At 42.5% G+C, this 23185-nt stretch overlaps 1 long non-coding RNA gene across 2 annotated transcripts; it reads right to left on the reverse strand.

The window, feature by feature from the left end:
- Window positions 1-597: 597 nt before the first annotated feature.
- Window positions 598-23131, reverse strand: LOC147028788 (uncharacterized). 2 transcript variants are annotated; one of them, XR_015056951.1, is made up of 3 exons: window positions 22699-23131; window positions 1250-2126; window positions 598-958 (listed from the first exon to the last, which is right to left on the reverse strand). It is a non-coding gene; the product is annotated as an uncharacterized LOC147028788 (long non-coding RNA). The 2 variants fall into 2 exon arrangements; XR_015056950.1 differs by having other exon boundaries at window positions 599-989.
- Between the last annotated feature and the right edge of the window lie 54 nt (window positions 23132-23185).

The raw sequence follows: 23185 nt of genomic DNA on the forward strand, positions 1-23185 counted from the left end.
ATGAAAGAACTGCATTTTGGGCCACACATTGACTGTGACAGGAATGGAAGTCTGCGAGCCATGAGTGGAGATGTCCTTGGACACCATAGGAAGAGAGTTTAGTGAGCAGGGCAGGGTGCCAGACCGTGTAAGAAGCACGTAATATGTCTAGGGATATGGCTCTGATTTCATGTCCGGCATTGATTACCTCCATCCATTGTTCGGAGAGCAGAAGCAGCATATCCAGGGTAGAGTGACCTGGTCTGAAACCAAATTGATGATCAGAAATCAAGCCATTGGAGAAGAGGAAGGATTTAATGTCCGAAGCGATGATGGATTCCATAACCTTGCTAATGATTAGGAGAAGGCTGATTGGTCTTTAGTGGCAGGGATCTGTTTTTGCACCTTTTATATGCAGGGCAGTAATGTTTGCTGATTTCCAAGCAGATGGGAGGTGACCTTGAGTGATTTAAAATAGTGATTAAAAAAAAAAATTGCAACTTGCTTTTCAAGATTTTCAAAAAGTTTTTTTTTTTCTTGCCTACCACCCTCCCCGACACTCACTGATGCACCTCTGAAAGTGTGACGAAAATGCGTTTGGCCATCTCTGAGAACAATGGTGACACACAGACAGACAGACAAATATCTCTTTTGATATAGATGTGCATTACTCCACCTTTATCAACAGAACTGCTCTGAGTTGCACAACATTTATAAAACCAAAACTTAAAGTTGCACAGGGTCTTACAACCATAACTGTGTCATGAGTGTGACCACACACAGGTGTAACATTGATAGAGCATGCGTAAGACCAACACGGGAGGGCCAAGAAGGCTGGCTCTCTCAGGCAGGACAAAAGTGCTTTGCTGGATCTTCTCTCCTCGCACCTCTCAGTGAGTGACACACACAAAACTTTTCCCTCCTCGCGCGGCCTCCGAGATGCAGCCAGGATGCGGAACTCTCTTCTGTTCTCTTCTCTCTTTCAGCCAGCGACACACATACACAGGCCTCTGTGAGATACAAGCCATGACCATCTGCCTGGTTACAGGGTCATCCAGCCCACCAAATGACATCATACCACTGGAAGTAAAAATATTTATATAACAGGTTCTTGCATTTCACATTCATCCTAATTTTCTAGTTACTATACATTATAAGGCCTGAAGAATGAGCATCCAAAGATCAATTATAACTAAAGAATGCCATCCATAATTATACGTTCATTTTATTGTTAAGCTCGTAAAAAAAAATAGCACTTTACATCACTCACCTTGAATTGAACAGGTTTCATTTTCTTGCCCGTAACAACACTGTAAAAACACTTCACAATGGATGAACCTGAGGGGTCGAGTTATTTGTTCTATTATTTCCATGGAAGCCACATCAACAATGCTTTTTCATTTCCATGAAGATGAATGAAAGTTCCGAGAGATGACTACAAACTTTGCGGCATAAATTTTCAGAAAGTTATAACAAGCATTTCCTACATTCACACGCTGTCTAAAATGTAGGCCATTTATGCAGTTCGGGGGCATCGAACGAGTCTGGATTCCAACAGGTTTTGACATGCAAAGTTAATCGCAACACAAAAAGCACACACGTAGGCGTTCAGGGCTTTCTGAATGCTCATGTACGATTCGAGTACTTCGCAGAAGGATTGTGTTTCTTTTAATACAATATTTTTTGTCTTTGCTGATTCAGATCATTGTGTTTGGGGAACATACCCCCATTCCATCATTCATTTGTTAAATGTTAACTCAGCAGAGTCTTTCACAATCAAACTTATTTCCCATGATCCCCCAGTTCAGTCCCATGATCTTTATTGCTCCCATTAACCTTTCAAAACCGAGTTGTTCCTCCCCATTTCCCTTTCATTTTATCCTCTTCGTTCATTCCACTCAGATCGACCTTGCTCTTCCATGATCTTCACACTTGTAAGGGGGAGAAAAAAACAAAAAGGTCAAGGGAGTTAAGTGATCCCATTGCTGTCTGCCATAGAGACACTCGCTCAGCATCAGTCTCCATATTCCTGTGGAGTACAGAGTCTAAGATCAAGGAAGCAGAAGAGTATCGACGAGGAGGCACGGATTTGGGATTTGCTCGAGTACTGGCACACAACGGTCTTGTTTTGAGAAGCACCATGGTATCTGTAAAATACACAAGATAACCCATTGGAAATTTAATAACCTTAAATACCGTACTGACTTTAATTAGCTATTGGAAATTAATTCTTCATGATGTGCCACCCTCTTTGGGGTGTCGTAAAACGAGCATGGTAGTTTGATTGCACTCTGTGGGGAAGCTCAGAGAAGGTCCGTGTGTTCGTCCACACGAAACAATTCAGAGAGGAATGGTGGCCTCTGATACTGATAATGATCTCTTTTCTCTCTTTTTCTTTTTCTTTTTCTTTTTTTTTTTTTTTTTTTTTTTTTTTTTTTTCTCTCTCTCTCTCTCTCTCTCCCTCTCTCTCTCTCTCTCTCTCTCTCTCTCTCTCTCTCTCTCTCTCTCTCTCTCTCTCTCTCTCTCTCTCTCTCTCTCTCTCTCTCTCTCTCTCTCTCTCTCTCTCTCTCTCTCTCTCTCTCTCTCTCTCTCTCTCTCTCTCTCTCTCTCTCCAATTTCCTTCTTCCCTAATATCTTCGAGGTTAAATGAAGAAAGAGCAAACATATTGAGATATAAAATGATATTTTTCATTGTATGCAATTATGAAGTGGTTGCTCTTTTCTTTTACAACTACAATGGCATTCAGTAGAGCACATAAACTCCGCTAGGCTGAATAGTTTCCGTTTTGTATCTCAACGACAGACTGGATCTGGATCTGAACCAAAATCAAATCGGCTTGTCCTTTTCATTTACCCAACGCATCCACCAAGTTTCATACGAATCCGTCCACAACTTTTTGACATCTCGTGCTATTTATTGTTTTGGGCCCCATCCCTCAATAGTCAAGAATCAATTTAAAAAAATTATAGAATCCAGAAGTGGATCTGGATCTTCACCAAAATCTCATAAATTCATCCTCATCACACACCCAACCTGTCCACAACTTGTTGAGATATCCTGCTCACAGACAAACAAGTAATTACTTATTGTACGCTTTAGCAAATTTAACATTATGAATTTAACATTATAAATTCAACATTATAAATATAACATTATTTTTGATCAGCAGTTTGGTTTTTGTAGTAAGCACTCTACAGATATGGCTCTTATTCATATGACAGATTTAATTTCAAATTCCCTCTCTGACAGATTGAATACTGTTGATATTTTTTATTGATTTGTCCAAAGCCTTTGATACGAATGATTGATCATTATATTCTTCTCTCCAAAGTTGATTTCTATGGTGTTAGAGGTTATGCTCTTGAATGGTTTGAGGACTTTCTTACTAATGGGCAACAATTTATAGTCGTTAAAAGCTCTAATTCTTTATGGAGAGCTATCAGCCATGTGGTTCCGCAAGGATCTATATTTGGGCCTCTTCTTTTCCTCATATATGTTCATGATCTACATACCTGTTCCTCTATATTATCTTTTTTTTCTTCTCTTTGCTGATGATACAATCGTATAACTATCATCTATTCCAATCCTAGTTGTGACTCTTTGATCTGTATTCTTAATAGTGAGCTCATTAATGTTTCATCCTGGTTTAAATCTAACAAACTCTCCATAAATTCCAACAAAACCAAGTGCATATTCTTTCGTAAATCCACCAAAACTCTGTTGGACACTAATTTTAGTCCAAGTGGAACATAGTTCCGGGGAGCTGATGGGATGGCGTGTCGTCCATCAGTCAGTCAGTCTGTCCATCCATCCATCCGTCCATCCACAAATACTTACAACTTCTTCTCTGGAACTACACATACAATTTTATGAAACTTTACCACAACCTTAATCACCTGCTATGTACCAAAGTTTTTTTTTTATGGCAGTGATCTTCACTCTTGTTTTAGAGGGGAGGGCACGTTTGCTGATAAGACATCAGTGTGAGAGTGCCACACGGCTGGCAGGATTTTGTAATGGCTGCTATTAGGCCCTGCCTCCACATACTCTTCTTCGTTGTGGTTAGCTGGCCAGCAGGTGTAATTGTTTGTATACTGCAACCATGTGCTGATGTAGTTGTTACTTTTATGCTTCGTGTTGTTTCACATTTGAAACTATTAGGTCAATATGATAGCATTTATGGCAGATTACGATGGAGTGTTTTCACATTTGTGTATTAACGGCCGAACGTCAGGGGCTGCACTTTGGAAACCAGGGGCCGCCAGTGGCTCGCAGGCCATGCAATGAAAAACAGGGCTTTATGGCATAAAACAAGCTCAAATGAGCTAAGATCCTCATCCTCTTAATGATGACGTCAATAAAACGAATATGACGTCATTGTGATGTATCAGGTTTGCGATAAATAATGCCCGGCTTGATTTCCACAAACAAAATTCAAACAGCTTGTCTAGTTTCGGAGATAACGGTATCGGCGATTTCCATTAGCGGCGATATTATGACGTCAACTTTTTTTCTAGGAAGAATTTCCAAAATCGGAGATGGTTACTGCCTGCGCGTGGGCTTTCTGCATATACATGGCAAGTTTCACGAAGATCCGATGAAAACTCTGGGTTGTGAAACAAAAAATGTCAAAAAATAGGAATGACGTCATAAAAATTGATATGACGTCATAGTGATGTATCATATGAGCGGTAATTCATCTCTGCTAATGCCCTGTTCAATTGCCGCAAACATAATTCAAAAAGCTTGCCTAGTTTCGGAGATAATTTTTTAGGCGATTTCCATTAGCGGAGATATTTTGACGTCATAACTTTTTTTTTCTAGGAGGAATTTTCAAAATCGGAGATGGTTACTGTCTGCGCACAGTATATATATATATACACATATATATATATATATATATATATATATATATATATATATATATGTATATATATATATATGTATATATATATATATGTATATATATATATATGTATGTATATATATATATATATGAGCCTGGTGTTGGCGCAGTGGTTAGGGCAGCGGCTTGGGATCCAAAAGGTCCTGAGTTCAAGCCCCGTTGGGCCACTGAATTAATACACCAGGGGGTTGACTCAGCCTGTCATCCTTCCGAGGTCGGCGAAATGAGTACCAGTATACTGGGCCGGTGTATACCACGGTTAAAATAGGTGTACCATATCCCTGTGTCGTAAGAGGCGGCCAGGGTTGCGTCAGGAAGGGCATCCGGCGTAAAACATGTGCCAAATCACTATGCGGATCATACGGATGATCCGCTGTGGCGACCCCGAACGGGAGCAGCCGAAAGAAGAAGAAGATTATATATATATATATATATATATATATATATATATATATATATATATATATATATATATATATATATATATATATATATATATATGCCTAGTTTCAGGAAGTTTCGATGAAAACTGTAGGCTGTGAAACAAAAAAGTCCACAAGAAGAAGATGAAGAACAACAACGAGAGTTAGACAGAGATATCCTCAACGAGGATCTAAAAATCGGGCCCTGAGGGGGTCTACGGGGGTTGCCCTCCAAGAGAAGTAATTGCTTTCTTCTCCTGAACAACACACACAATTCCGATGAAACTTGACCACCACCTTCATCACCTGTGATGTACCAAAGTTTGTTCATGGCAATAAAAAACTGGGTACAGGGGTGTGTAAGGGGGGGGGTGGTTGCCCCCCAAAATATGTATTTGCTTTTTTCTCCGAAACTACACACACAATTCTGATGAAACTTGACCAAACCTTCAGCACCCATGATGTACTAAAGCTTGTTCACGCCATTTACAAAATCAGGGTTCATGGCGATTTACCGGCAGGGGTGTGGGGGTTGTGCCTAAAATAGGTATTGGCTATAGCATTGGTTCATTGGTATTTTTTGATGATTCTGTCCCACGTTGACTTCCTCCTCAGGATCATTATTCTACCAGGTGAGCACCCATGGGTAATTCCCCTATTTTATTCTGTCTGTATTGACAAAGAACCCATTTCTATTGTTCATTCAACAATACTGTATTTTTTTAGCTGGACAAACTTAGCTGGACTAATGGAATGATATTTCATCAATTGCTCCGATTATTTTTCGAAACAAGTGCGTCCTGTCTAAACGTTGTACATTCCTTCCTCCTTATATTTTATTTCCCCTCTACAATACCTTGACTCTCCCTTGCTTGAACTATTCTAACCTCACTCTGGGCTCGCTCTAGTAACAATAAGCTACACTCACTCTCATTCAAAAGGATGCTATAAGGATCCGTACCCTTTCTCATCCACATGATCATCGTGCACCAAACTTAACACATTACCACTTTTTGACATTAATAAATTACATACAGGGATATGTTATGTACAAGTATTAATAACAACCTTCTTACACGTCTTTTCATATTTTTTTTAAAGCAGTCCATGAGATCCATACTCGGTTTACCTGATGACAAGAAAACTTATTATCTTGCCAAAACGAAGTTTTTGCAAGATATGTTAGTCAGCTTGTATGTTATTTTTTGTTTGTTTGATTGTATGTTTGTTTGTTTGTTAATCTTGCCAAAATTTTCGGAAAGATTGTATCGGTCGGTAAGTTTGTTTGTTTGTTTATTTATTTATTTATTTGTTTGTTTGTTACTTTGTTTCATAAAAGTGTTTGTCGTCGCCTATTTTTCGCCTTTAAATCACTCTGGAGAGCGCAATTCTCATTGAAATCTCTTGTGGTTACACATATCATAGTATTATTGGAATACCCTTCAGCACACATAATGGTCAAGGTCAAAGGTCAAGGTCACTTTGTGGTAAATCATGGAGTTCAACGAAACCCTAATTTTGATCGAATCTTCTCAAAACTTTGTAGGAATGTAGCATATGGTTTAGCGCTCAGCTGATAAGTTTTTGGTGGAGATCGGCCTTGACCTTCATGGTTAGCGCCTGAGGTCAAAATGTTTTGACCCCAAGGTCAATTTTTCAAATCTTAGGTACCATATCGAGTAATACCTCATATGAAAGCCCTTGATGAGCGCTTTCCAGATCTGTAGTTTGTCAAGGAACCAAAAATGCTTCCTGCGATAACAGAACGTTCTCTAGCATCCATATATTATTGGTAGTTTTCAATCTTAAGATTAATCTTTAGATCAATATCAATAGACTCTTTCCACAAGTCTCTATAGGCCGAGCGATAGACTCTGATCAATGTGTCACAAGTATTTGTTTCAGTTTGCGCTTCACGTGCTTCGGTTCGGCAAGATTTTTCGTTCTATGAACGAAATTCTGGTTTGTTTGTTTGTCTGTAATCACGTATAAAAAATTCTGCAGAGCACAGTTATCATTGGAAATTTTTGTAACTTCGCATATCAGAGGCCTATAGAGGTCCCTTTCAGTGCACAAAATTTTGAAGGTCAAGGTCTCTTTGTCGCAAATCAGAGGAGTCGACGAAACCCTTATTTTTTGAGTAATTTTGATTGGATCGTCTTCAAACTTCATGGGAATATAGTTCATGGTTTGGCGCTCAGCTGATTAATTTTTGGTGGCGATTGGCCTTGACCTTCATGGTTAGCGCCTAAGGTCAAACATATTTTAGGAATTTTATATTTTCAAGTTTTAGGAACCATATTGTGTAGTACCTCAAATTGAACACCTCGATGAGTGCTTTCTAGATATGTCAAGCTTGAGACATTATGACATCATTTGGTGACGTTATGAGGCAAACGCATATTTTTCATGGTTACTCTGTAGAACGATTCTCATCGGAATCTCTCGTAGGCAGATATTCCTCAAGGAGTCGCTCCTGGTGGATAGCAGCTCTGTTCACCTCAGTGTGACCTTAAAGAAGTCACACGTGGTCACTTTTTGGCAAGATACGGGTCACCCTGCGGGTGACATTGGTTTATTTCTACCTTTTACTCGCACATCATATTCTATAATGCACTACGTTATAATGGGCCTCGTCATCGGAATCATATTGATGATTGAGCAGTGAAGGCACAGTCATCTGTGGGTCTGTTTTAGTCTTCTGAGAAACAAAATTAGATCTCGTATTATTAAAATAGTTTCTTTCTCACACATTGATATTTTATTCATTCTTGCACGCCTTCACCTTATTGTTATTGTTTGTTATTGCTATTCATAGTAATCTTAACCATTTTCCTTAATTCTTTACTATTTGGTATTTTTGGTCCAATTTATCATTTATCATTTATATTGTTTGTCCATCAGCATATGCAAGCCTGGTGTTGGCTTAGTGGCTATGATGGCTGGCTTGGGATTTTAGGGTTTTGAGCTGAAGGCCTGCCAGCTGCTGAATTAACACCAGGTGGGGTTGACTCAGCCTGTCATCCTTCTGAGTTCAGCAAAATGAATACCAGTGAACTGGTATAGGGGCATTACATCAGTGGTGCCCCCATAATTGGTAGCAGTGGTGATGAACTGTTGATCATAGCCAGTTTAAAGCATGAAATCATGCCACCACAATTAAAGTGAAAGTATTTTTTTAAATGGGCATATCAATACAAGCTGTGGTTTATGAATCTGCCTCGATATTTGTTTCTCTGTATTGTTTTGTCGATTGGATCCTCGTGAGTTCATGAAGTTCTAGAAGTGTTACTTTGTTTATTTTTGTTCTACTTTATTTGTATTGGCAAATATGGAAGTAAATGTTTCTTGGAATTAAAAAAAAAGTTTTCATTTACCTGAAAGGTGTGTGTGTGTGTGTGTGTGTGTGTGTATTCCTTAAACTTGACAGGCGTTCACATGTAGCTGTGCAGTAATGGCCAATCGAGTGGCACATTCTTTTTGCCTGTTTTGTTGAACGTTCCTCTGGAGAAATTAATGGCTGTCCTATGGGAAAGGTTAGCCAGGATAGCTGGAAGTGGTTGGGGTGGGGAAAACTCACATCATTGTGAACTGTGTGTATGGTGCACAAGGGAGAGGATGAAATACTTCGATTGCTCTTCATTCGGGTGTGATTGTGAGAGATTGGAATCCCTCTTTCTTTTGAAATGAAGCAAAAACGAAGCTTTTTGAGTGAACGCATCACCAACTAGAACAATTACGAAGCACAAAGCTTCGGTCGGACATTTCGATCAACTGAGTCGCTTCATATCTGAAGTGTGAGCTCTTCGACTGAAAGTGGCACAAATTTGGAATTCGGTTAGGGTACCGGCAATAACACTCTCTTTACGAAGAACACCATGGGATCTTTAACGTCCACCAACACTTAACGTTTATCCAATGGATGGCACACACACTGAGGCATTGCCCTGCATGGGAAACACCAAGGTGACAGTTTATGGCGAGGTAAAGATTCAAAGCCAGGGTAGGCAGTTCAAGAGAAAGTGCTCAAACCCCAAACTATCCTTCCAGGCCTCTTGTATTGCAACATAATGGAGTATTCTAATTAACCTTTGGATCAATGCTGTTTGACTCAAGTCTGCATATATGCCAATTCATTCTTGAATCTCTATTCCACTGTCATTTGACTCTACTGTATTTTGCTGCCGTGTGATATTTTGAAAAGTTTCCTTTCATGTGCAGGTATTTGCTGGATAGCTCACCTGGAACATAGTTCCAGGAAGCTTACGGGATGGCGTGACGCCCATCCGTCTGTCCACAAGTACTTTCAACTTCTCTGAAACTACACACATCGTTTGGATGAAACTTTAGCACAACGTTCATCAGTGTGTATGTACCAAAAAAAAAAAAAAAAAAATCGGGTCTGAGGGGATCTATGTGGGGGAGTTTGTAGGTGGGATTTCCCCCCCCCCCCCAAATAAATATTTGCTTTCTTCTCAAACGACACACAATTCCAATGAAACTTGACGACAACCTTCATCACCAATGATTTACCAAAGTTTGTTCATGCCATTAAAAACAATCGAGGTTTAAGGCAGTCTACAGGGTGGGGGGGGGGGTTGCCCCCCCAAATGAGGTATTTACTTTCTTCTCAGAAACTACACGCACGATTACGATGAAACTTGACGACCACCTTCATCACCCGTGATATACCAAAGTTTGTTCACTACATTAAAATTTGGAGTCTATGGGATTCTACGTGGGGGTTTCCCCCCCAAAATATGTATTTGCTTTCTTCTCTGAAACCTCACATGCAATTTTGATGAAACTTGACCACAACCTTTATCACCCATGATATACCAAAGTTTGTTTATGGCATTAAATAAAAATCCAGAGGTATTTAATTTCTTCTCCATTACAAATTTTGTGGGTCATCAATGCCTTCCAGTGGTTCCCTGGATATCTTATCCAGCCACTACCAGGTGAGCGCCCAGGGTTATTACCCCTGTGTTTTCATAATATGCACTGCGGCATCATTACGTCACTGATGCAGGCATCAAATTGATTTGCACAGTAATCTGAACCTTGACAATGTTAGTGACACACAATGACCTACTTTTTAGCTCACCGAGAATGTATGGGAGCTTACGGGAGTTTTTAGGTCAGCATGGGAGCTTATGGGATGGCACGTCGTCCTTCCGCCCATCCTTCCAGAAATATTTGCAACTACTCTGAAACTACACATACAATTTCGATGAAACTTTATCACAACCATTATCACCCTGTATGTACCAAATTTTGTTCATGGCATTAAAAAAATTAGGGTTTGAGGGAGTTGACGGAGGGATTTTCGAGGGGGGGGGGTTAATCCCCCAAAATTTGTATTTGCTTTCTTCTCCAAAATTACAAACACAATTTCGATGAAATTTGACCACAGCCTTCACCACCCGCGAAAAATTGACCAAAGCCTTCACCACCCGTGATGTACCAAAGTTTGTTCACACCATAAAAAAAAACAATCGGGGACTGAGTGGGTTTATGGGGGGGGGGGTTGCCCCCAAAATATGTGTTTTCTTTGTTCTCTGAAACTACACAAACAATTTCGATGAAACTTCACTACAACCTTCATCACCCATGATGTACTAAAGATTGTTCATGACATTAAAAAAACAAATCAGAGTATGTTGGGGTTTATGGGGGGGTTGCCCTCAAAATATTGTTACGGCTGTGGAAATTCGCAGAGCACCATATAGGTCCTTAAATCAGTTATGCCGGTAAGTCTGTGTTCAGATAGATTTCCCCACCGTTGTCTTAAGGGAATTTATTCGTGTCGCCCGGGCTGTGATCTTTGAGGTAGCCGTTTTTCTTTTGCCATCGTTATTTTGGACCAACCGCCATTACTACCACCACAAAGCGCCACCAACCACAACAACCACCTCAACCACCAACCACACCACCGTATTTCCACCTCAGTAACGGTTGCCAGGAGCCTGGATTCGCCAAAGAAAGCACGACGACGGCACCCCATCCCCGTCCCCCCCGCCCCACGAATGACATGTCCGCCGGCAATGCGGGGGATTCAACCCTCCAGGGGAAGAACGAAGACAAATACAGCGGCGAGGGAGCGTCCCCAATTTGGCGGGAAAACGCTTCCTTCGAGAAGTTTCCTACGCGTGCTGGAAGGAGGGCGGGAGGTGAAAAGGAGGCGGGGCTTGGTGATAAAGAAGCGGAATGCGAGTGCGGGGGAGCTTGTGCTGAGGAGAGTCGCGGCAGTGGTCGCTCTTGGTGCCGTTGTAGGAGAGTCTCTGGAGGTGGCAGAAACGCAAGCGCTGAAGAGAAGGTCTGAGGCGTGTGTATGTGCAGACGCTAAGGCTCGAGGCTCGCTCGCTGGATCGTGCTAGCTGGATCGCTCTGGGCTCTCTGGATCAAAGGCACTTTGACGGGGTCGGTGGTCATGGCGGAATCACTCAGGATCGTGTGCGAGTCGCCTCTCTGGGTCGGATCGAGGAGGACTCGAGCTCGAGGATCCACAACACCCGGTCACATTTTTCCTTCCTTTCTTTATTTTCTTTTGAGCTTTTGTGTGTGTGTGTCTGTGGCGCCATGTCCTTAAGTAAACCTGCTTAAGTGACTGTATATAATAATAATAGAGAACGGCTGTAGGTCTTTGGTCCTCCTGTCCCCTACCCCCATTGCATACTGTTTGTATATTGCTTCATTGCTTGCGTCGCGTGTATAAATAAATGTGCCTGTCTCAATGTACCTGTTCGTGCGTCTTTTTCACCATATGAGTTGCCATCGCTGCGTACGGAACATTGGTGGGCTTTTTAATAGCCGGTAAAGTTTATCGGGTCCAACGGGACTGCGCGATAATACCCCGCTCGGTTATCCCAAAAGGAAGCGAGCTGCTTAAGCGGCTCATTTCTAAGCGGTCCCGTTGAGGTACAATCTCTCGGTAATCTACTCGCGCGATTAATAAGGTATATCGACAATTCGGCGATTGACCCTGTGGCGTGTGCTTAAAAACACACCCGTGGCTGGTTTTCGGCGTTGATCCGGAAAGCCGCGACTGGATTGTCCGTCTGTTGGGCGAAGCGGCCACTATTGGATAAACGCGGTCGTTCGCACGCCGGCGGGCGAGAATTCGGAACAATATGTATTTGCTTTGTTCTCAGAAACTACACAAACAATTTCGATGAAACTTCACGACAACCTTCATCACCCATGATGTACTAAAGATTGTTCATTACACTAAAAAAACAAATCAGAGTATGTTTGGGTTTATAGGGGGGTTGCTCTCAAAATATGTATTTGCTTTGTTCTCAGAAACTACACAAACAATTTCGATGAAAATTCACGCCAACCTTCATCACCCATCATGCACTAAAGATCGTTCATGACATAAAAAATTTTTTAATCGGGAACTAAGCAAGTGTATGGGGTAGGGGCGGGGGGGGGGGTTACCCCCAAAAATATGTATTTGCTTTGTTCTCCGAAACTACACACACTATTTCGATGAAACTTCACTACGACCTTCATTACCTATAATATACCAAAGTTTATTCAAACCATAAAAAAATCAGGGTCTATGGCGGTGGATGGGGGGGGGGTCCCCCAAAATAGGTATTTTTTGATTCCATCCGACGTTGACTTCTTCCTCAGTATCGTTATTGTACCAGGTGAGCGCCCAGGGGTATTATTGCCCCTAGTTTTTTTTCAAACCATACTCGAGTACAATAATATATAACACCCACAAGCAAGTGTGAGCAGATGGGACAATGGGTTTCACTTCTTTTATGAGAAACAGCATGCTATACAATGGAACATCCTGCCTATAAAGCAGCAGTACATCTTATTTTCTTGTAAATCAAACCCGTACTAAACAAGTCGATGGCAAATTTGCTGTCCCTTGGATCTTTGTGACATCCTGCCAGTTCTTGTTTATTCACAACTATACCATGGGAACATTAAATCACAGAATTATCTGTTGTCACATTGTTTCCTTGCCAAGTTAGATGCAGATTGAATATCTAAATCCTGTACGTCTTCAAAAATACTTCACATCAAATCCCACTCTATAAGCAATCGAATAACAATACAGTACATGCTGTATATCCTGGGCTGCACAGTTGCCATTACATTTACTAACACAACATTACATTTACTAACATTACAAAGGAGGAGCGTAGTTAGTTAAAACAGTGTTTAAAAAAAATACAGGAATATATTTGAAGGAAGGATCAATGATTTAATTCACGTGATTTAAAAGTAGACGATAATATAACTAAACTTAATGGATAAATGACAAGAGAGAAAAAGAAAGATAAAGATTCTGAAAGTATGTTTTCTGTATCTACAGAGGTTTATTTATTCACATGCAGCCTGTGGCTGCTTGGCTGCATCAGTTTTTTGGGGGCACAATGGTGCCAACAATGCAATGCCCCTGTCACCAGCATGCTGGTACTCATTTTACCAATCTCTGAAGGATGACAGGCTAAATCAACCTACCTGGTTTAATTCAATGGTCCTGCAGGGACTTGAACTTAAGACCATAAGATCTTAAGCAAGCCACCTAAACCATTAAGCCAGCACCAAGCTTTTTACAAAGGTCATTCTGAATGTTCTGTCACCCACCCTCACTTTTAGATTTTTAAAGTATAAGGTAGGGCTAACAGGATGCCCTACAGATACGCATGCTCGCCTCTAAACTGTCTAGCTTCGGGTGAAATCCCGACCGAGCGATTAACTGTCATTGTGGTGTTGCATATGCAGCATCAGGTCAAGTCAGGTATGGGAGCATGCGCAGGAGCATTGAGTCACTGCGTGTGGCTATCCCCCAGGCAGATTCCTGGCCCATCCCCATCTCCTTGAGATGCTGATAAACCTGTTGCAACCACGAGGCATGTGGTCAGATCATTGGCCTCCTCCACTCACGAGGCTCCCTCGCTGAGAGAATCTGGTGAGCAGGATCAACGTCAGGAAAATAAGCCACATGTACATACAGCCGCAGCTAACGCTCACGGACTATGCATATAACAAACCTCATTTGAATCTCTCTCAGCAACCGCTTGTTTGCCATAAAGTCTGACCAGTGATAGCCAAGGATTCTGCAAAAAGACCTGCTATGAAAGGAATTACGTCTCCGTCTCAGAGTCCAGGTCTCACATCCATCGAGCAAGACTGGGAGCACCAAGGACCTGAAGACTCAGACTTTCGTCCTCCCGCACAGGTACCGGCAGTGCCACACCTTATGATCCAGTGAATCCATGATTCCCCAGGCCCTACCCAGACGTCTGTTGAGCTCTGGCTCACAGCCAGCAGAGACATGAATATCACTACCAAGGAAAGTGAATCTCTCCACGACCTCAACATCCTCACCACAAACAGGTACAGACAAAATAGCAGCATCCAAGATGTCATTGAAAGCCTGGATCTTAGTTTTGACCCAGGAAACCCGTAATACCAGCGGCTCCGACTTCTCATTCAGCACCTCGAGGACCCCCAAAAGGATATCTCGAGTCTACGCAAAGATGACTGCATCGTCTGCGAAATAAAGGTCAGAGATCTTGACATTCCCAAATGATGCACCACAGCTTGATCTCTCCAACATCCTCCCCAGAATTCAATCCATACAAGTGATGAAAAGTGTGGGGGCCAGTGCACACTTCTGATGAACTGCAGTAACAACTGGAAATAAGTCAGAGATGGTATCACCACATCTCACAGCATTCTCAGTACCAGAGTATAGTGCAGACATCAGATTGATCAGTTTTGGTGGGCTGCCACGAAGACCAAGAATCCTCCAGAGGGCATCCTGATTCACTGAATCAAATTCACTGAATCAAAATCCTGATTGCAGAGATAAACATTGGCTGCAAGCAGCTCCTGCCAAAACTCTCGTCTGCGTTCGGTGAGGATCTTAAGAGCAAGGATATGGTCAATCGTTGACCTCTTTGGTATAAAGCCTGACTGCTCTGCACGCTGGAGCTCAAGTAGATGGTGGTGAACCCCATCAAGAATTATCCGAGCAAAGACCTTGCCCAGCACTGAGAGCAGCATCACCCCTCGGTAGTTGTTGCAGTCTTGGCGATCACCCTTCCCTTTCCAGAGAGGGACAGCAAGGCCCCTCTTCCAGTCAGTTGGGATGATGCCTGTGTTCCAGACAGAGCACAGAACTGCATGCAACAACACGAGTACAGGATTTCCACCAGCCTTGAAAAGTTCAGCATGGATGCCACAGATCCCTGGAGCTTTACCTCATTTCAACTGGTTCACCACAGGATGTGTTTTCACAAACAAAAGGTGGACCACAGTTGATTGGAGGGTCAGCAACAGGGATTGTAACACCCCTGACATCCAACTTGACAGCTGTTGGATCAGGCTGGTACAGCCGCTCAAAGTAACTGGCCCAGCGGGCCTTCACTTCAGACTACTCTGTCAAGAGCTTACCACTCTCTGCTCTAAATGCAGTACACTGAGAGATGGGCTTTGAGGAATGCAATGCATGAATTCTCCTGTAAGTAGGGTGAGAATCACTTGACCACAGGTGATGCTCTACCCCTCACAGATTCCTCACACATAGGCCTCCTTGTCCACACTTCATGCATGTACAGTTTTACACCTCAGCTCCCTGAACAACCAAGCTCTGCCATTTATTCCGGCTCTGGGACTATGGGCAATGGTGTTTAGTGTTTGAATCATTTCCACTATATCTGCTACTTTGGGTGTTGGTGTGTTGTGTTTTAACTTGTCTCGTTGTTTGATGAGGTGTGCGATTTCTGGCGTGTAGTTGGCGTTGTATTTTTTGATATTGCCCTTTGGAATGTATTTCATAGCTGCAGTTGTGAAAATCATCTTGAAGTGTTTGATGGGGATGTCAATGTTGGTGATCTTGTTGTTGAGTTGTTGGAATTCTTGTTCATTGTGCACAAAGTTATGCCACATCGTATCTTTGTAATTGGTGAATATTTTGTTTTTGTTTGTGTTTAAGTTTACAACTATGTTGTTTATGGTGATGATGACAGGTAGGTGATCTGAATGGAGTTCTCCTGTTCTCCACGTGGTTGTGGTGCAAAGTGATGGAGAACAGAATGTTATGTCTGGTGATGAGGTATTGTAACCAGCTTGGTGTGTGTGTGTGTGTGTGTGTGTGTGTGTGTGTGTGTGTGTGTGTGTGTGTGTGTGTGTGTGTGTGTGTGTGTGTGTTGGTCCGGATCATCCAATATATATATATATATATATATATATATATATATATATATATATATATATATATATATATATATATATATATATATATATATATATATATATATATATAGAATTTAGTTTTGTAGCAATTGTTGTTTGGTTGGTGATAGGTGTACCAGGTTATGTCTTTGGCATTGAAGTCCCCTCCGATGATGATGTTTGGGAGGAAGTAATTGTTCTGTAGTTGTGCTGAGTACAGTGGCGGATGTGTCTGGTGGCATGTAAATGTTTATGATGTTTGTGTGTGCTTTGTTACCAATTTTAATTTTGAAAGCTTGAAGTTCAAGTGTGTTGTCTAGTGGTAGTTGAAGTGTTTTTGTGTCTTGTGTGATATCTGAGTATCGAATTGAATTGTGAATGTATGTGATTGGGCCTCCACCTCTGGCGGCCGGTCTGTCTGAGCATATCAGTGCATAGGTGGCGATGGTCGGTGTTTTGTTTTTGTCATGGAATTTGGTTTCTTGTATGAAGGCTATATGAACGTTGTTTGTGAGAATGAAGTGTTTAAGTTGCATGGCCTTGCTGATGAGGCCTTCTGTGTTGTATTGGAGTATATTAACGTTACGTGTGCATTTCTGGTGTTGAGGTGGTCAGGGCCCCTGGCTGGTTTCTTGTCTCTTGCTAGAAGTTTTTCTATGTCTTTGGCTAGAATGAGGAAAAGGAGGACTGCTGGAGGGAGGTCACTCCCAAAAGAAGAAGAAAAAAAAAATGTTTGTTGTGGATATGTGTGAGTGTGATGTGCGGTGTTTGAGTGTTTGTGTGTGAGGTGCTCGTTTGGAAGATGAGGAGTGGGGCCGGTCCATGGGGACCGATCGGCACTCTGGCCGTGACCACGCTGCTCATACGAATCCAGGCAGCAGGGATGAGTGGGAAAGATTTGGCCTCAATTTTGTGTTGGGAGGGGGGGGGGAGGTGCAACCACCATGAAGAGGCATCCCCAATAGTTGCTTTGTCAAGGCATTGATGGCCATGGGATTGATACAGCTGCATTCCATAATTTTGGATGCTGAGGCACATTGCAAGGAGGGTTGAAGAGTTTTGTGAAGTCATACTCCCAGATCTTTTTCCTCTTCAGTCGCCTTCAACTGAGAATTTCCCACCTCATCGATGGTGGTGTAGGTTGTGGCTTGCTGCGTGCATTACTCCACATTTTTTTTAAAACTTGAATTGAATTTGCCATTTTTCTGCACAAGCCTGGAGCTGGTTTATGTCTTGTTGTAGGTGGACGGAGCTTTGGACGTCTGACACACATTCTTGTCAAAGTCTTGGAATCATCATTGTGGAGGATATAGGTAGGTGGAATGATTAAAAGAAGCCATTGCAAATGATCACGCCTCACAGTAGGAGGTGAAGATAGACCATTAAGGGCTATACATTTAATGATGTATCCTCATCTGCTCTAAAGCAAGGATTACAAGTTGTTGCTAACCTATTCACAGCTTGTCAGTGCAAGGAAAGTGGTTGCTTATGAAGAGATAAATGAATCTTCAAACTAATTTTTTCCAAGTATCAAAATGAAGATTGAAGAGTAACTTTCCTGATTCTTCTTCATTGACACCATGAGACAATGGCAGATAACACACAGGCATCTTCACGTGGGTAAACGTCAATCGTTGGGAAGAGATGCTAAACAAGGACCTTGTTTTTTTCATTTTTTTTTGTATGTCTTCTTTATTTCATTATCACTATTCATTATTTTGATCAGCTTTTTCTTTATTGAAGTTGTAAGTCTTTAAAATTACTTTTTTTCTTGTGTGCCAACAGCAAGTGAGACTCAAGAAAGAGCACTTTGGGAAGTTTGAATATTAATGAAAGGGGTCCTCTTTTGTGCAAAGCCGGTCAATTTTGTCTTTTGATTATAAAGTTTATATTTCGGCTTTTCAGGATATGTTTGACAGCCCTCCTTCTTCTTCTTTCGTATGCAGCACATGGCAGTGGTGAGCATCGTTTGCTGGTGGAGCAGGTGTAACCTCAGGCGACTACTCCCAGGCGACTCGGCTACCTTCCTTTTTTGCTTGCTCAAAAAAGATGTTTTCCAGGGAATACTGCAAGACAAATTTAGGTATTAACGGCGTTCAGATCAGTGTGACCACTCCTTGACTTTCAGACTTCGCTTTTCCGAAACCTTGTGAATTATTGGCTTTTTTCATTGGCTCACCTTGGCATTTATGAAAATGAGGAGTGGTCACACGGGTTTAGATATATGTATATCTCACTGGTGGACGTTGGAGTCAACTCAAATTTTCCAAAAATTATCAACACCAGGTATATTATTTAGAGAGATGAATTAAACATGCCTCTGGGTTGACTCAGCCTGTCTTCCTTCTGAGGTCGGCAAAATGAGGACTGGCTTGAGTCACAGGGGCATTGCAACAGCGGCACAGCAACGCGTCCAGAAATGATGCAACCAGCAGCCACAGGCTGCATATGATGAAACAAAAACAAAAAAGCTGTGCCCATGATACAGTGTGCCCCCTATAGGTTAGATAAGTAATTTGCAATTTGTTCAGGGTGCTGGCAATAGTTCGCCTACTCTTCATGAAGGGCACCGTGGGATCTTTAACACCCCCTAAACTAACGCCGGCAGATGGGACACCCAGTTGAACGTCCATCCGAGGGACCAGGGACGGTACATACATTGATGACAGACTGCCTATGAAATACAGGGATGACAGTCTACGGCTGGGCCGAGATCCAAACCCAGGCTAGACAACTTAGAGGTAAGTGTTGGTACCTCAAGGGCTCTCGGCCATCCTGCCAGCAATATGAAGAACACAAAGGAGTAAATTATACTTTTTAGCTTTTTGTTAGCTGTTGGTTTTGTCAAGGTTCGTTCGAGTACAAAGTGGATGTGGATCGGCTTTGCATTTTGTGATGCTTTCTGGAATTTATTATGCATACACAGAGGATGAACCGCAACATTATGTGAGTTGTTTGCAAGCTTGTCCCACTAGTTTGTGTATATATGTACATATGTATTTATATATATACCGTTACGAATTCGCGCCCGCCGGCGTGCGGTCGGCTGCGTACGATCGGCCGCGTACCTCTAATCGCAACCGCGTCGCCCACCGGACGGACAATTCAGTCGTGACTTTCCGGAGCTAACGCCGGAACCGTCATGGGTGGGTCTTCAACCCCACCACGGCCGTGCCAATTGTCTACCCGCGCAAGAGAGGGTCACTCGCCAAATTCGATATACCTAAGTACCTGCGCGGGGAGCCGACCGGGCACCTCGACGCAGGTCGGCTTGGGACATGAACCGCTTAAGCGGTTCGTTCCGTTCTGCAGTGATAACTGAGCGGGTATTATCGCCGACCTCGCCGGATCCGATTCTATTTAACGGGTGTTTGAAACCCCACTATTTATTCCGCGATGCAAGATGGCATTTTCAATAGGGGAAAGAGGATGCAACGAACGGGATAAATTCAAACCAAGCACATTTATTTTACACATGCACGTATGTACAGCCAACACGTATACAGCAAAACAAAAGCAGGCAAACACTACGACCGAATATGGTTATTATTAATGTACAGTCACTTAACAGTTTTTACTTGTCAGACTCGGCGCCACAAGATTCACTCAAAAGAAAAGGAAAAGGCCACTCTCATAGATGAGAGTGGCAGACAGGGTCCGTGGAACTTTATATTGCGTGAGCCTTGGTTGACCGAATGGGCTCGCGAGACCGATGCGGCTTACCCGCACCCTCGTGGTGCGACGATGGGCAGGTCGTGACGTCAGTTTCCCACGGCCACGAGGACAGTCGCGCCTGATTGCGGCCTTGCGACGATGGGCAGGTCGTGACGTCGGTTTCTCACGGCCAGTAGAACAGCCGCGCCTGATTGCGGCCTTGCCAAGGCGAGGTGATCTGGGCCTCGGCCGGCAACGCGGTTTGAGAGGAACGAACGGGTCTTTTCGTGCTCTGTCAGAGTTGATGCTCTTATATGGAATAGGTGAAGCCTAGAAGCGAACGTAGACTTCTTCTTACATTCGCTTCTTAAATATATCAAATTAAAGTCTTTTTGCTATGAAAAAATAAATATTACCTCAATATTACCTTCACAACAACAACTACACCGCCTAGAACAGGATCTCATCTGAAAAAAAAAATTCCCCAACATTACCGTCACAACGACAACTACACCACCTGGAACAGGATCTCATCTAAAAAAAATAAATACTAGAAGCAAACGTAGTATTCTTCTTACATTCGCTTCTGACTTTACCTACAACTTGTTCACAACTGTATACGCAATTTCCGGTTACTTCAGCCTGGAATCGGAATGAGCGATCAAATAACGTAAATCACGATTAAAAATTATTTTTTGATGATGCGGGAGATATCTTTATTAAAATCAGTGGAGGAAATATACACCATGTCTGATATTATTTGGGTATTTCATGTCTCCGACGATGCATCATTCCCCATGACAAAAACCGGAAACAAAACAAAAACGGAAGCAAAATGGTCATAGCCAACAGCACGGATTCACAATTGTCAGCGTATTGTGTTGTTTTTGTTGTTTCCTATTCTTTCATGTGCACGCGTTAAGTAATATTCACAAGATAGACATAAAACCCGATTGTGTTTATACACCGCACAGCGTTTAACAACAACCCGAATCAAAAGGTCATAGCTAACGACACGGATTCCAAATAGCCAGGGGTATTGTGTTGTTGTTGTTGTTTCCTATTCTCTCACGTGCACGCGTTAAGTATGAAGCTCACTGCGTTTGCAATAAGAGTCGAATGCTCTAAGACCCCGTCCGTTCCTCAGCGATGTGCGAACTGTGCCGAGGTCCGATCACCTCGGACTGCCTTGGCGCTGGCAAGCTCTCCCCGGCTGTGGTCTCCACGCAGCTCCTTGGCTTTCTCCGACTGACTCTCTCCAGACTTTTTTAACCGGTGCTCTGCACGGCCTTTTCTAGGGCTGGTGAGATGAGATCTGATCTCCGCACTCTCATCTCTGACCTCTGCCCAGAAAGCGGGCAGTAGTTTACCATTCATCATGCAGAGACTGTGACCAATTCTACATTGTTGAAACTTGAAGAAATTTAAAAGAAAGGCTAGATGAACAGGATGGAGCAATTCGGCTTTGAAAAGTCACCCAGTCAGCCATAGCACGTCATTGCCTGCAATCTGGCCACAAGTTTGGCTTTGATGGGATCCGTGTCTAGCTAGACATGACATCCAACAAGTGACGCCAATTGATTATGAAAGCATGGCATGTGAAGAGCCGGGAGGGTGGTCTAACTGGGGAGACGCTGGAAATACCCACACAATTGACCCTATGCACGAAGCGAGTGACGTCACAGCGGAAGGTAAGGCTCCGCCATATTGAGTGGCAAAAAATCATGGCCACCACGCACATGTCACGCGAACTTCTGGACTACTTCCATGGATTAGATGATATTTCTAAGAAGAGGTACCGTGAAAAACTGAAGCTGTGTGGTCTTGGTGAAGATCCTTATATTATTTCAAAGGATAAATGGACAACAGAAAGGAAATTTTGGCCTCAAATCGTTTTCCCTGACATCTATGTTTACCTCGTTGAAACGCCGAGTCCTTACACTCAAGCCAGCCCGAAAGCCTTCAAGAGTATGGACGCTTACTCGTATTATGTCGCCGGGTTTGTTAGTGACATAATCTCGACGAAAGCTGACAAGAACTGTATTATCGTGAGGTAAAGGTAATATAAGCCTGTTTTATTTCATTTCACTATTATTGTATTATCGTTGTTGCTCGTTTTGTTCAGCAACCAGCGTCACTTTTTTTAACCTGACTGCTGCCACAAGTTAATTTCAAGTAAACCTCTTGTCTAAATGCCAAGTTTGTAGAAAATCTTCGTTCGTCAGTTTGATTACAGATACATTATATATTTTTCCATGACAACCATCCGGTGTAATGCCACACTGCTGTGGATATTTCCAAGTGATAGTTTTTTTATGTTTTATACATATCGATGTGACTTTCTGTGGTGAAACAACTCAGAACTGTGCGCGTTCGACGGCTGTGAGAAAGGCGATCCGGCCTATCTCATTCTGTCAATAAAACAAGGGATATAATGCATTTTAATGATACAAATCAGACAATATTTTGTAACCACCAGCTATTTAATACCAACTACTGAAATAACGTATCAGAAATTAGTTACATACCGGAGACAAAATGAAGGCCACACAACCAGTCAGGTTCGCCAGGTCGCCATTTTTCTCTTCTCAGAACCGATATATCCAAAGATTTCGGCGGGAAAGCGGTAAAACTGCACTCCAGAGTCTTTAGTATATCGCCGAGTACATCCCGGGACACAACAACTCTTACCCATTTGCAGAAAAAAAAATCGCTTGCTTGGAAATAACGGTGTAGTTGAAGTGAAGACGATCGGTTGTTATGGACACGGTAATACTTTCTTGCCACTCAATATGGCGGAGCTGCTACAGTCACGTGACCGGTGACGTCATCTGAATAAGGACTATACACATCTCTGGTGCAAGCAGCTGGATAAAGTGAGAAAAAAAACAACACTCAATCCTAAACACCACATCCACGTGTGCACAACACCCAACGAGAACCGCAACACTCACACAACCAACACCTCATCATGCCCAACCTTAACCAAAAGAAACCAGCTGTGTTCGTGCCCCA

Source organism: Eptatretus burgeri, chromosome 4, assembly GCF_056783735.1.
Source record: "Eptatretus burgeri isolate ZD-2024b chromosome 4, Ebu_testis_v1, whole genome shotgun sequence".
NCBI lineage: Eukaryota > Metazoa > Chordata > Myxini > Myxiniformes > Myxinidae > Eptatretus > Eptatretus burgeri.